This window comes from Tenrec ecaudatus, chromosome 15 (genome assembly GCF_050624435.1).
Source record: "Tenrec ecaudatus isolate mTenEca1 chromosome 15, mTenEca1.hap1, whole genome shotgun sequence".
NCBI classification, from domain to species: domain Eukaryota; kingdom Metazoa; phylum Chordata; class Mammalia; order Afrosoricida; family Tenrecidae; genus Tenrec; species Tenrec ecaudatus.
In genome coordinates this window covers 94020056-94034533 of record NC_134544.1, presented here as the reverse complement: position 1 = coordinate 94034533, position 14478 = coordinate 94020056, and the positions used below count along the sequence as shown (strand labels likewise).

General features: G+C 41.0%; 1 pseudogene; it reads left to right on the top strand.

The window, feature by feature from the left end:
* Positions 1-3843: 3843 nt before the first annotated feature.
* LOC142427605 (nicotinamide phosphoribosyltransferase pseudogene) lies at positions 3844-13593 on the top strand (annotated as a pseudogene).
* Positions 13594-14478: the final 885 nt, after the last annotated feature.

Sequence of the window (14478 nt, the reverse complement as noted above, 5' to 3'; positions counted from 1 at the left end):
TGCTGAGAAGTTAAGCTCTAACACAGACCTCGGTCAGCAGTGGAGAGGCCTGATGACTACAAGGCTGGCCTCTCCCTTCGGTAAAGGCCATTCCGGGGTCCCCTGCTCTCCTGCCCGAGACCTGACGTGGAGGGAAAGGGCCCAGGCAAGAACCCCACCCAATCGCACCTTTCTGGAGCCAGGGGTGAGGGTGCAGGAGGAGCTCTGAGCAAGAAAAGCGGCCAGCAGTCTCCAGACCCAAGTGAGGCCTGCACCCAATTCAGAAAGGGTTTCACCGGAAATGTCCCAGGGGGTAGCAGCGACCTAAAACACTGACCGACAGAGTGCGGGAAGCATAAAGTCCGCGGGAAGCCGGACACAGCTGGGGACGCCAGGCCTGCGGGGATTCCGCGCCCGGGATCCGCACAGAAACGCAGAAACTCACCCACTGGTAGAAACTCCTGGGGCGCTCACTGGGCTCCTTCTCAGGCAGAAGAAGTGAGGTCAGCAGGAAATTGCATCACCTGGGAGGGGGTGGGGTGGTGTCTGAGCGAAGGGGCGTGGCCTGGAGATAATGAGGGCGACCTGGAGGGTGGGGCCTGGAGGTGCGGCTCAGGGCCTGGAGTGGCAATGGATTCCTTCTCAGTGGTTTCCTCTTAGTCTGGAAACCCTGCTGAAACGTGTTCTCTTTGGGTGACCCTGCTTGCATTTGAAGCACATTTGCGTGTGTTTTGTGAGTTTGAGCAGGGCTTTGTAGACTGTTGTCGGACATAAGGGCTAATGGTCGGACTTGTGGGATTCGACTGACCTGAGTTGGGTTGCTTTCTTAATGTACACTCAGCTCTTATATAAAACTCTCTCTTATATACATATGAGTTTATGAGGATTTGTTTCTCTAGTCTACCCAGACTAACACAGTGCTCTCCTGTCAGGTCTGAATCACTGACCTTATGCTCACAGATTGACACACTGCCAAGTCCTGCATCATCCCGAACATTGTGGCTCAGTCTGAGCCTATTGTTGTAGCCAATGTGTCCATTCATCTTCTTGGGGGTTTTCCTCTTTGAGTTGCTGTACAGCTTTTCCGTCCATGTTGTCCTTTTCCAGGGACTTTCTCTCTCAAGAGCATGTCCAAGGTACATGAGACAAAGTCTTGCCATCCTTGAACCCAAAGATCATCTGTTTGTTATTCTGGAAATCCATAGTACTAGCAGCACCCTTTACTAGTACCTTCATTCACCTGAGCATAATGAGCCCACTAAATTCAGTTTGAATCTCCATGCTTTCAGCCTTGATGGCTTCTTTCTGACCCCTGACCTGCAATGTAAAAAAGGTCATGTAAAGTTCTGAAGGGTATTGGTGAGTCTCTTCTGGATGGAAGAGGAGAGACTTACTCATTATAGCACTTTCTCTGGAGCTTACGTATCCTGGATTGCGTTTGACAGATATTGGAGTAGTAGGCTAACATTTCATGATTCACATCTGGAAAAGAGAAGGTTGTGATTCAATCCTGTGGGGTTTTAAAATTTCATTGTTGTCCCCATCCTAATCATGGTCCTTTGCTTCCTCTGGAAGTCAAACCTGAGGCCGTGTTTAGTTAACCTGCCACCAGCCATGATTTTGTGAGCCCCCTCTCCCCATCAACACTTTATTTTTCCTTGTTAAGAGAGCAAAAGAGCTCTCTTCAAACAAGGAAAGGCTTTTACAAAAGATGCAGGCAAGTTTCCAACTCTTTTTTAGTTATATATGATTACTGTTTATTTTGAACTGAGTTTTTAAATCAGCATAGCTCAGGAAACCTCCAGTCATCCTCCTTCCTTCCTCCCAGTTACTCTCACAACAGCAGTGAGGAAGAGCATTCATTCTCACCCCCAATATTAAAAAACAAAATAAATTAAAACGTTTCAAAGTACTCAATCTTTTTTCTATTTCCGACAAAAGTAATAAATATCAAACAATTGGAGTTTTTTTGGAAGTGTCAGGATCTTTTGGAATTTAAACTCTGAAAAAGTTCTTCACTGCAGTACTTTGTGGATCCTTACAATTATTATTGTCCATTCCAGGATTGCGTGGTTCCTGCAATAAACTGTTTGATTATTAACTCAAACTCCAGTTTGGTCTTTGGAAGGAGGAAGAGAAAAAGGAAATACTATGTACATTTCTTGAGAAATGATATTTACCAATCACTGCCAAATTCCTTAAAAAAAAAGAAAGAACGAGAGAGAGAAAAGGAACAATAACAATGGACTTACCATCTCTGGGAAAAGTTATCTTTATGCCTTCAACAACTAATCTTTTGTGGCAAGATTCTATTTATTGTAAATATAATAAATAGCTAGAGGGAATCTGACTACAGAATAAGAACAATCATGAACATTGAACAATCTGTTTGAGCCCATTCCCCAACCTGCTTAACTTTGTGTAAAAGTGCAGATCCCACAATTTGTTGAGCTTCCCCTTGGATATGGGATGTTGTCACAGAATGTCGGAATACCTCATTTATTGCCTAGAATTATTCTGCATTTTCTTTCCTGAGACTCTGCCTCTGTTGAGTCCTTTCCTCAGAAAAATATCCCTTTACACCACATACATATCAGTTTCACTATCCCTGGCCAGGCTAGCATGTCCACCTTCAGGTCACAGATCACATGGAAGAGAAGAACTTTGTTCAAGGAACCAAAAGTCACCATAGATACGTCACCAGACCAAATAAGACAACATTTGGAACCAAGAACTACAAAGACCCTATCTTGTAAAGAATCGTAACCCCACCCTAATTTGTATTCACTGACCATCCCTGTGAAATGTGTTAAACATTCATCATCCTATACATTACATCCTATAAATACCAATTTATTGGTATAGTTGCCTAAAACTGTAAACTTGGTCCACTGTCTTCTTCGGGAGCTTACCTTGGGGAATCTTCCTGCTCAGTCCTTGCTCGCTCCAAGGAAAGCAGACCCCTGTCACTGTCATGCAGCTCCTGTCTTTGTTTCTCAGCAAGAGTCATGTTGGTACCATGTCACACATTTCTTTTTTTAAAAAATTGTTTTATCAGGGGCTCCTACAACTCTTATCACAATCCATATATACATCAGTTGTGTAAAGTACATTTGTACAGTCATTGTCCTCATCATTCTCACAACACTTGCTCTCCTCCTAAGCCCCTGACATCAGCTCCTCATTTTTCCCCTCCCTACCCACCACCTTCCCTCATGAACCCTTGATAATTTATAAATTATTATTTTGTCATATCTTTCCCTGTCTGACTTCTCCCTTCACCCACTTTTCTGTCGTCCATCCCCCAGGGAGGATGTCACATGTAGATCCTTGTACTCAGCTCCCCCTTTCCTGCATGCTTTTCACACATTTCTTTTTCCTGAGTGCTTTTCAACATAAAATTATAATTTATCTTCTAGAGTCGCTATGAGTCAGAATCAGCTGTATGGCAGTGAACTTCACGTTGGTTTTATCCCAAAGAAGATGATGGGGTCATCCTTTCGCTTTTCAGTGTCTGAGAAGGCTAGGAACATCTGTACTTTATTCCATGGGCTTCTAATATGCAAAGTACCTCATCCATTTCCAGATGAAATTTCAAGCATAGTGAAAAATGTTACATCACGAGCAGAGTTCTGTAGGATCCACTGACCTTGTCCATAAGTCATGAATTTCCTGTGGAAAGTCTTCTGCCTAGTGGTCACTTCTCACTAGTCGTGTCAAGATTCCAAAAATAGGTTGCCATAGGATTCCATTACTTGTCATCAGTGATTATTTTCCCTTTTCCCGGTTGTCCAAGATTTGGACCCAGGAGTGATGAATCCCTCACAGATCCTCTCCCTAAGCTTCACGGTGCCTGATGACTCCATGTTGCCAGAGCTGGAACTCCCAAAACCTGCAGAAGAGGTTTTAGTAGTTTGTGAGCGATATATTCTAGTAGAAGAAACCCCACCCATCCATAAGGAAGTGATGCTCAAGCTCCAGAATGCCCACCAAGCAGTTCTCGCTGCAGCTGAGCACAATGACCCCGAGGCCACAGCGGTCCATTGCTGTGTGAGAGCAACAGTGAGAGGACTCAGTGCCGTCACAAACACAATGTCCCTGACATAATGACAGTGATCTATAGGGATCACATGGTTTTAGAAAACACAGGGATAAGACTTCTGGAGCCAGAGCAATGGGGAGGCACAGGACCATCTTGCCAACCTCTAAGGTTTCCGTTCCCTCCAAAATATTTGCTCCAATAATGACCTCTTCCTTAATATTTATAAAAAACCCCAAAAATATTGTAATTTTCATTAATTTGTAGATTTTATTCATACACTAAATCGCATGTGTGCAAGTATACCTTTTTTATGTATAAATGCTGTTTGCCTCATTGGTAGCTATGGCATGTATTTAAGGATTTTATATCCTGGATTGGTGTATGGGACTGAATGAACATGAAAGCACCCAATTCATAGAAACCCTATAAGACCCTGTGGATTGCCAAGATTGTAATAGTTTAAGCTGCAAAGAACTATGCCTGATTTCTCTACAACAGTAGAAAACTGGATAATTTTAATTGCCCTTTCATGGGCCCATATTTTTCTATAATTTCCAAGTTCCACAAATTTGAAAGTTCTGTGGGTACATTGATTAAATTACTGACCAAATATCACTTCATGATTTGGAGCAGTGGGACAAAAAGAAAAACAACATATCGTGGATTATAGAGCCCAAGCCAAGTTTTTTTTTCAATGTGGAAGGAAACCGCCAACTTATATGGATAATTTGCAGCACGTGATTAAAAACGTCGTCTACAAAGGGATACTCCAGGAGTTATATAATCATTTATCAATTTGAGGATTAAGAATGTAGGAGTGGAATCTAGCCTGTCAATCAGATCATAGCCAATGAGGCTTCTGTGTGGGCATGGCCTTCTCATGGGAATTCTGGGAAATCCAGTATTTCCTCCTTTGAGGCAGGAAAGACTCTCTCTCACTACTTCACACTTTGGGAGACATAGCAGCTGAGAGGACACATGAACCCATCCTGTGCAGCCCTGGGCACTGGGGAAGTCATTGGGAGACCCCTGCCAGAGCTGAGATGTTTCCAATGACACTGGATGCAAAGACTTGCTACCCACTGGCCTGTGATCTTCTACGTTCGGCATCATTGCATGTGTTTCGTGAGTCTGAAGAGACTTTATAGATTGCTGTTGGACATATAGGCTAATATCAGACTTATGGACTTGATCTGGACTGGGCTGGGCCATTTTCTCAATGTTCAATTGTTCTTGTATATAAATCTACTTCTTATACACACAGAGATGAAAGTGACCTGGACTGAAAAAAAGAAAAGAAAGAAAGTGACCTGGACTAATGTGCAGAGATACACGCAGTCGGAATCTTATGTTGTTCAGACACCCACCAACCCCAGATGCCATGAGATGACAGGCAGTCTGCTGCAGTGACCAGGATCAAATGATTACATTCCAGCCTACATGGGAGAAAATACTCAATTCAGTGATCTCCAACTGGCAACTGGGAGACTGTCCTGTGCTTGAATCTCTGGATATTGACTAAACCTCTGGGTTGTTTTTGTAACCTTGCCATTACTTATCCCTTCAGCAGAATCTTCTCAAAAGAAGCCATTTGAGTACCACTCTTTAATTGTATTTCAACCTTAAAAAATTAGAATATATTAGAGATTATACTGTGGTTACAAGTAAGAAGGAAAATACATGAGGTCAACTCTTAGTCTGGAACTTTTTGCAAACACTGATATGAGGGATAGACATGAAGGAGAAATCTAAATGGGAAATAAGCTTTAAAATGGCACTTTCAGAGATAGTGTCACTGCTTGCATTGTCAAAACTATGAATAATTTTCCAAACTGGATCAATCTGTGAGCTTGGTTAATTAATTCAAGGTGAGTTCTCTGAGCAGTTATTCAGTGGCCATGCACAGACCACAACTCGAGAGACTGAGCAGGAATATTCAGACTTAACAAGCACCCATTTCACCTGGGGTAAGGCCACTTCAGTGGCCATGACAAGCCCTAAATGTGGAGGTAACATTCCACCCTTGGTCTGTGAAAGCCAGCACATCTTCAGGCAGTGCTGTAACTCCTCTGAAAAAGCAGAGTTGTGGTCAAAGACGCTATTGCTCTGTGTTCTCCTGTGCCTGGTGACAGTTCCCCAAGGTGAGGGTCTCAGATAGCAAAGCTGGTTTATGGGGCCTGTGGTGAGTGCATGTGACTGACAGGAACTTATTCTCTTTATTTCTAGGTGTACTGTCCCAGGTGCTGCTTCAGGAGTCTTTTCTAGGTCTGGTCAAGCACAGCCTATTGTTCTCCCTCACCTGTATGGTCTCTGGTTACTCCATCACCAGTAGCTACTGCTGGAGCTGGCCCTTGGGGAAGAGTCTGCAGTGGTAGGGCCCCATATGCTATGGTGGTGATACATAGTATCACTCATCTTTCTGAAGTCCACTCTCTAATCACCAAAGACAATTACAAGAACCAGTTCTCCCTTTTGCTGAGTTCCCTGACTGTACATAACACAGCCCTGTGTTATTGTGCAAGGTACACATCCATTGTGGGGACTCAATGTGAGCCCAGACACAAACTTCCCCTGAAAGGGAGGCAAAGAGCAGCAGGAGGCACTAAAGACCCAAAACATCACAGGTCCCCACCCTAGACAGGCACTGAAGAGCGGGTCAGGAGGATTTCCTGTTGGAGTCTGCATGTTCTCTAACTGGCTCTCAGCATCTCCAGGGACAGTTTTCACTATTCATTTCTTCCCTACATTTTCTAATCATCACTGCTAACTTGAAAGGAGGAACTAGTAAACTCTGTTTGCAGTAGAAATATTAACATGACTCTGACCCTTAATTATCTTTCTATATGACCCATTTTATTTTTATTTTTGACAAGCAGATTATCTTTCTCATTCTCATCCTACGTGTCACGTAAAAACGTCTAACAATGAATGGAAACACAGGCAGGTAAACACTCATGAGTGCAATGCATTGTTTAAAATTACTTGAGCTTAAAGGGTGACATTGATCTAAAGTGTTTATATTCCAGACCTGTTGTGAAGGCATTGTTTATTTGTTTTTGCCATTATTTTTGGACTTGTATGTAAGAATAGATGTTTTTCTTTTCTTAAAAATCATTTTGTTGGGGGCTTGTACAACCCTTATCACAATCTGAACATCCATCTATTGTGTCAAGCACATTTTTATATTTGTTGCCATCATCATTTTCAAAATCTTTTCTTTCTACTTGAGGCCGTGGTATCAGCTTCTCATTTCCCCCTCTCACTCCGCCAACCCCCTCCCTCATGAACCCTTAATAATTTATAAATTATTATTACTTTGACATGTCTTACACTGACTGATGTTTCCCTTTACTCACTTTTCTCTTGTTAGTCCCCTGGGAGGGGGTTATAGGTAGATCATTGTGATTGGTTCCCCGTCTCTTCCTACCTTCACCTTCCCCTCTTAGTATGGCTACTCTCAATATTGATCTGTGGGGTTTATCTGCCCTGGATTATCTGTGTTTCCAGCTCTTACCTGTACCCATGTACTTGCTCTGGTCAAGCCAGATTTGTAAGGTAGAATTGGGGTCATCATATGGCGGAGGGGGGAAGAGAGAAAAATTTTTATGTTTCATTGGTGCTATACTGCACCCTGACTGGCTTGTCTGCTCCCAGCGACCCTTCTGTAAGGGGTTGTCCAGTTGGCTAGAGATGGGCTTTGGGTTTCTACTTTGCAGTCCCCCGCAGTCACAATGATATGATTTTTGTTCTTTGATGCCTGATACCTGATCCCTTTGACACCTTGTGATCACACAGGCTGGTGTGCTTCTTCCATGTGGACTTTGTTGCTTCTCATCTAGATGGTCACTTGCTTATCTTCAGGCCTTCAAGATCTCAGATGCTATATCTTTTGATAGCCAGGCAACAACTGCTCTCTTCACCACCTTTGCTTATGCACCTGATTTGTCTTCAGCAATCATGTTGGGAAGGTGAGCATCATGGAATGCCAATTTAATAGAACAAAGTGTTCTTACATTGAGGGAGTACTTTAGTAGAGCTCCAATGTCCATCTGCTACCTTAATACTAAACCTATAAATATACGTACATAGATCTATTTCCCTATCATCATAAATATATTTACATATGTACATGCCTGTATTTAGACATTTATAAATGACCTTTGCCTCCTAGCCCTTTCTTCTATTTCCTTTTACTTTCCTCTTGTCCCACTATCATGCTCAGCCTTCATTTGGGTTTCAGTAATTCTTCTCGGTTACATTGCTTGATCAAGCCCTACACCCTCAATGCCATCGATTTTAGATAACTTCTTGTTCCTTTGTCCCTGGCATTGATAACACCCATTTTCACTCCCTATGTCCCTCCTTATGTCCCTCCCTATGTCCCTCCCCTGGAATCATCGTTCCTGTTGTTTTCTCCTCCAGATTAGATGGTTTTCCTTAAAAAGTATAATTCAGTGCCACTTCACTTATGGGTAATGTTTCTTTAATAAACACTACATACACAAAATTTTGTATCTTATTTCTTCTTACGTGAACTTCTGGTAGTTTTTTTATCTTGCGGCATTGCATTTAATTTGAACTATAAATTTACTAGTAAACATTTGTTATACTCTTTTTAAAATTAAATGTATTAGGACAAATTAACATAAGTACGTTCTTTTTATCTGTTTTTCCCACCCATCAGTCAGTTCTAGTATTGTTATGAAAACAATCCTTAGTTTTTTCTGGTGACTTGAATACTGCTTTGATTCTGGAAGTTATAATATTGTTGAATATTGGAGAATTTTAATGGCTTTCCTTTAGTAAGACAGTCTAGGAAGAACTCATGATGATTTCTCTTCAAAAATTAGCTAATGGAAACTTTATGGGTAGCAATAGAACATTATCCAGTATGCTGCTGGAAGTTGAGCCACAAGTTCAGAATATTTTCAAAATATAACCTGGAAAGTGCTGATTCCTCAAGGTAAAGACATCCTTGGTGACATGGATGGAGAAACGGTTTCAGGACTTTCATTGCTGATGTGATAGGACTAAAGCGAGAAGCTGTAGTATGCATGACAAAATTATGGGCATTCCGTAGGCTTAGAGAAATACCAGAAAGAATGACCCACTCAGGGATCAGTCTCTGGGACATCAAGGTTAGTTGGCACAAAGAAGTCCACAGAGACAATGAGGTAAATTCTACATTATTGAACAGTGATAGAAGTCTTCAGAACTTGTGAGGATTCTTTTAAGGTGCAGCCATTCACCTGTCTCTTCCCCCGAACAAATAAGAGTCGAGGTGACCACAGACTAAATCCAATGGAATAGCGTGGAAACACTAAATCCAATGAAATAATGCGCCATACAGAAATCAGCCTACAAAATCCTGAGGCCAGAAGAAGATGCCATCTGCCTACCATTATCGACCAATCTAAGAGGGGTCATGAGAAATAAATAAATAAGCAAAGGGGTATAGGTTCTACCATCACATTAGTGATGGGTTAAGTAAATGTTTGGTCAATTATAGCAGGCTAATTTTTAAGTTAATCATATTTTATTGCCCACAAATAATGTCATAAATATAAAAATGGCCCTTGGAAGGATAAAACAAAATCAACATTTCCCTACCTTACCTTAGGAGGCCTGGATAAAGTGGTGAAATATGTAGAACACCATTTTAAAAAGACAGGGCTTACTGGTTGCATAGAGACTAGTGGAATCCGTGAGCGATTAGACCTCAGTAACCCTTCAGGCTTGGGACAATACTTATTCCAGTTGTTCAATGTTTCACTGAACTGTAGATAGCATGGTGAGAAAAAAAAACACAAGGGAGCACACACTCAGGATGATTGACCATTTGAAAAAAAATGGCAGCATTTATCCAAGTACAAAATACTCTGCCAGAAGAAGTAGTAAAAACAAAGTAATACAAATTGGAAGCCAGGGGGTAAGTGGGAGAAGTGCTATTGTATTATGGGGATTGCAATCCATGACATATAAGAAAATGGGTATGGATTGTTGAGAGGAAAGCAGATTTGCTCTGTTAACATTCATCCAAGTCAAGGTAAAAACTAAATAACATAAGATGCTAAAGAAATTAATGTCTATAAAATAAGACTATGGAATTATGAAGTATGCTTCCAATACACTTGGAATTTTCATAAATCACTAGAATGCTGAATATTGATATCTTGAGTATGCAAAACTTTAAATGGATTGATGTTTTGGGAATCCATAAATCTATGGTTTACTGTTTCTGGAATGAAAAATTGAAGAAAAAATGATCTTGTAGTCATTGTCCAAATCATTTCATCCTGAAATACAACGTTCAAAGTCAGTGAAAGGTTAATATCCATAGACTGCCAAAGAAGACTAATTTAAAGTTTACTGAAGTTTAAGATGAAAAAATGAAAATTTTTAATGAACTGCTGCATTCTAATATTTAATCACATGAAAAATCAGGAGTCACTATAATTTCCATTAGTGATTGAAATACAAAGTTTTAAAAAAGTTGTCACAAAGATTCAAAAGTTTCAAAATGCAACTTTGTTGATTGAATTTTAGGGATTGCATGATAGATAGAATTCTTCATGACAAGTAATTTATTAATCACAAGCCTTACTTTTAAATACTCCACCACATGAATATGCAAATAATCAGAGATCTACTAGATCAAATATGAGTATGTTGTGTTTCCCGAAGGATCATTTAACTAGCATACCCTCCCCGACAGAAACTCTGAGGAGACAGCTCTCACACCATGGACTGGATCTTGAGAATCCTCTTCTTGGTGGTGGCAGCTACCGGGCAAGAAGTCACCGGTCTCAGGGAGGAGGAAGTGGTTGTAGCTACTCTAGATTGATTTTGTCCACCTGTCTTCACTCAACAGGCAGTGACTCTGAGGTCCAGCTGGTCCAATCTGGTGCTGGATTGAAGAAGCGGGGTGCTTCAGTGAAGATCTCCTGCAAAAATTCTGGACACTCACTCACCAGTTACCTTATTGGCTGCGTGAGGCAGACCCCTGGACACAGGTTTGAGTGGATGGGAGAGATCTTCACTAGTAATGATGGAACAAGATACCCACCAAAGTTCCAGGGCAGAGTCACCATGACCAGTGAAACCGTCATAAGCACAGCCTGCATGGAGCTGAATGGTCTGAGTTCTGAGTTCTGAGTATTGTATGAAGGCACTCAGTGAGATAACCCAGTGAGACAGCTGTGCTGGGCTCACAGAAGATAGTCCACCAAGGTACAGGCTGCCAAATTTTTCAGTTGGGTAATCAAGAGGACAAAAAGAAAAAACAAACATGTATTTACTTAAGTTGTTTGAGACAGTTCCCAATGCATGTCGCCCAAAATAAAAATTTAGGGAGGCGGGAGGGGGACAAAGGTCCCTTACAGATTTATTTATTTTCCCATTGGGAAGAAGAGCCTAGGATCCAGTTGGAGCCAGTGAGCTTGGTAGCAAAGCAGATTCTGTATGCAAGGGTTTATTCCAAATAAAATGTATACGCATATGACTGGTTAATCAGTGGATTGCTGCAAACAAGTTCTCTAAGCAATACAGTTGTCTTAGTTTCCTTAGTCTTTAAAAAGAAAGAAAGAATGAAAAGCACGGTCTGTGTTTTGTACTGTGTGGAAGAAAAGTATTTTGAACCGAAGGCTATTATCGCGTATTTAAGAAACTCAAGGGGACATGAAACTTTGGCTGCTCGATATAAAATGGTGGTTTTTAGATGAATTGAGCATTTTAAGGAAGGTCTTGAAGATCTCAAAGATAGATTCCAAGTAGAGGTCAGATCAGAAGTTTATGGAGAATGGTGGGACTGCTTTTTTATTTTTGTTTGTTTACTTATTGTTGTACAGGTTTTATATTGTGTCATTTCTGGGTGGGCATATGGTTGTCATGGGGCTAAGGATTAATCCTGCCAAGAAAACTGAAAATTGCATTGGTAAGAAAAATGTCAATGATGATTGACTTTACATAACAACACAAAACATGTCAATGCTTTGAGAGTAGTAAAGGTTATCCTAGGAAATTTTATTGTAAAAGACTCTGCCATGTTGGGTGAGTTGAAAACTGTCCAAATACCTATTATAAGGAGACTGGATAAATAAACTCTGATACATACACATAGTGGAATATCATGCATTTCTGAAAAACAGGGATGGATGACATTATGAAACACCACATGATGTGAAGGGACTTGGAAACCATTATGCTGAATGCAATTAGTTGATCACAAAAGGACAAATATAGTATGTGTCCACTAATGTTTGATGGACACCAAGATGAAGGAAGGCTTTTACCCTCAGGCTGTGCAATATTCTGAGCTGGTCTCCCAAGCAACAAGGTAGAGAGCCTGCCAAGTGCTCATGGAACATAAATCACCTGCTTTATATGTACGTGTTAAAAATCTCTCTGACAGAGGATATTTCATCTAAACTGGGGTCAGATTTTCAAGCAGGGGCTAGAAGAACATTCAGTTGCTGCCATACAACATTGTACTAAGGTCACTCAGAATCAGTAGACACATCTACAATACTGGATTGAGACTATACTTGTGTAGTCTTGGGATCCAATCCCAGTAGCCACAAAGTCAAGGGAACAGAAAACAATATTGGCTAAATGTGTGTTAGAAACATCTGCAACTTAAATGGTCTTGAATAGAAATTATATGACTTTGACTACAAAGGATTATCTTCTGAAGTGACTGCTGGCATTGGAGCCTCTGCTCATTTGGTTAACTTTGCAGTGGTTCTCAACCTGTGGATCATGACCTCTTTGGCGGATCGAACGACCCTTTCACAGGGGTCACTTAAGACCATCGGAAAACACGTTATGATTTACATTATGATTCATAACAGTAGCAAAATTACAGTGATGATGTAGCAACAAAATAATTTTATGGTTGGGGTCAGCAACATCATGAGGAACTGTATTAAAGGTCGTGGCATTAGGAAGGTTGTGAACGACTGCTTTACAGGAGCACATCAAGTAGTGGGAATTTCTTTAAATAAAAAATACTATGGAACAAAAGGTCCTGTTCCAGGCTATTCTGTTCCAGCAGTAGTACATAGCTTTATAACAGCGTGGGGGAAAGACCATGAAAAAGATGCATTAAAAATCAGAGTAACGCAGTTTTCATCAGTGCCTGTATTTGCGGTCGGCGATAGCTATGACATTTTTAATGCATGTCAGAAAATATGGGGTGACGATTTCAGACATGTAATAATTTCAAGAAGTACAGATGTGCCACTAAAAATCAGACCTGACTCTGGAAATCCTTTGACATTGTATTGAAGGTTTGGGATATTTAATTTCGTTCCATGTTATAGAGAATTCAAAGTGTTACAAGTTACTGCCACCTTACCTAAGAGTTATTTAAGAGAATGGAATAGATATTAATACCTTATAAGCAAATTGTATAAGGGGTGAAAGGAAAAAAGGGGAGTATTGAAAATATTTCCTTTGTTTCTGGTGGAACTTTGCTACAGAAGTTAACAAGAAATCTCTTAAAATATTCCTTCAAGTGTAGTTATGTGGCAGCTTATGTATTTAAATCTATAGTTCTATTGGATCAAACATAATTGTACAATTACTGCTATTATCAACTTCGATACCTTCATATCAGCTCCTCCTATCCACTCCCGCCCCAACCCTGGAACCACCCCCCCTGCAGAACCCTCAATATCTATCTATCTATCTATCTATCTATCTATCTATCTATCTATCTATCTATTTTTTGCTGTAACTTCCACCACCCCTTGCATCCTATCACCTGAAATTCTGATGTTTGTTCCCTTTGAGTGGTCTCATACAGTCACCATTGCTGTTAGTTTCTCCCTCCCCCAACTCCACACTTCCCCAGAAAAGACCTGCATGGGACTTCAATGAACCAGAAGGTAGGGAGAGGCTCCGAATTTATCGCCAGGTTCTCAAGGCTGGTTTCTGAGTGGCAGCAAAAAAGCCGCCTAATTTGGCCAAGGTAGGTAATGTAAGGCAAGGGCCCCAGGAAAGTCCAGCTGCATTCTTAGAACGCATCATGGAAGCTTTTAGGCTGTATACCCCCATAAATCTGACATCAGAGGAAAGTAGGGCTGTAGTAATAATGGCTTTTATTAATCAAGGTGCATCAGATGTCAAAAGAAAGTATAAAGGCTGGGAGAAAAACTTTGAAGGATTTGTTGGAAAGAAAGACAGCGGATGGAAGATCGATGGATCCAGGCAGGAGAAACTAGGAAGATGACTAGGGAAATTGCCCAAGTATTAGTGGCAGCTACTGCAAGTGAAGAGGGAGAACAAGGGAAGGCATTAATAGAAATGGGAGGCTAGACTAGGAAAAGATCAGTGCAGTTACTGCGAGGAAAGAGAGTACTGGGCCAGAGATTGACTCAAAAAAGAGCTTTTGAAAGGAATGATATGGTGCTGGCATTGCCAGGAGGATGGACACCAGTTTGACAGGTGCCGCAATC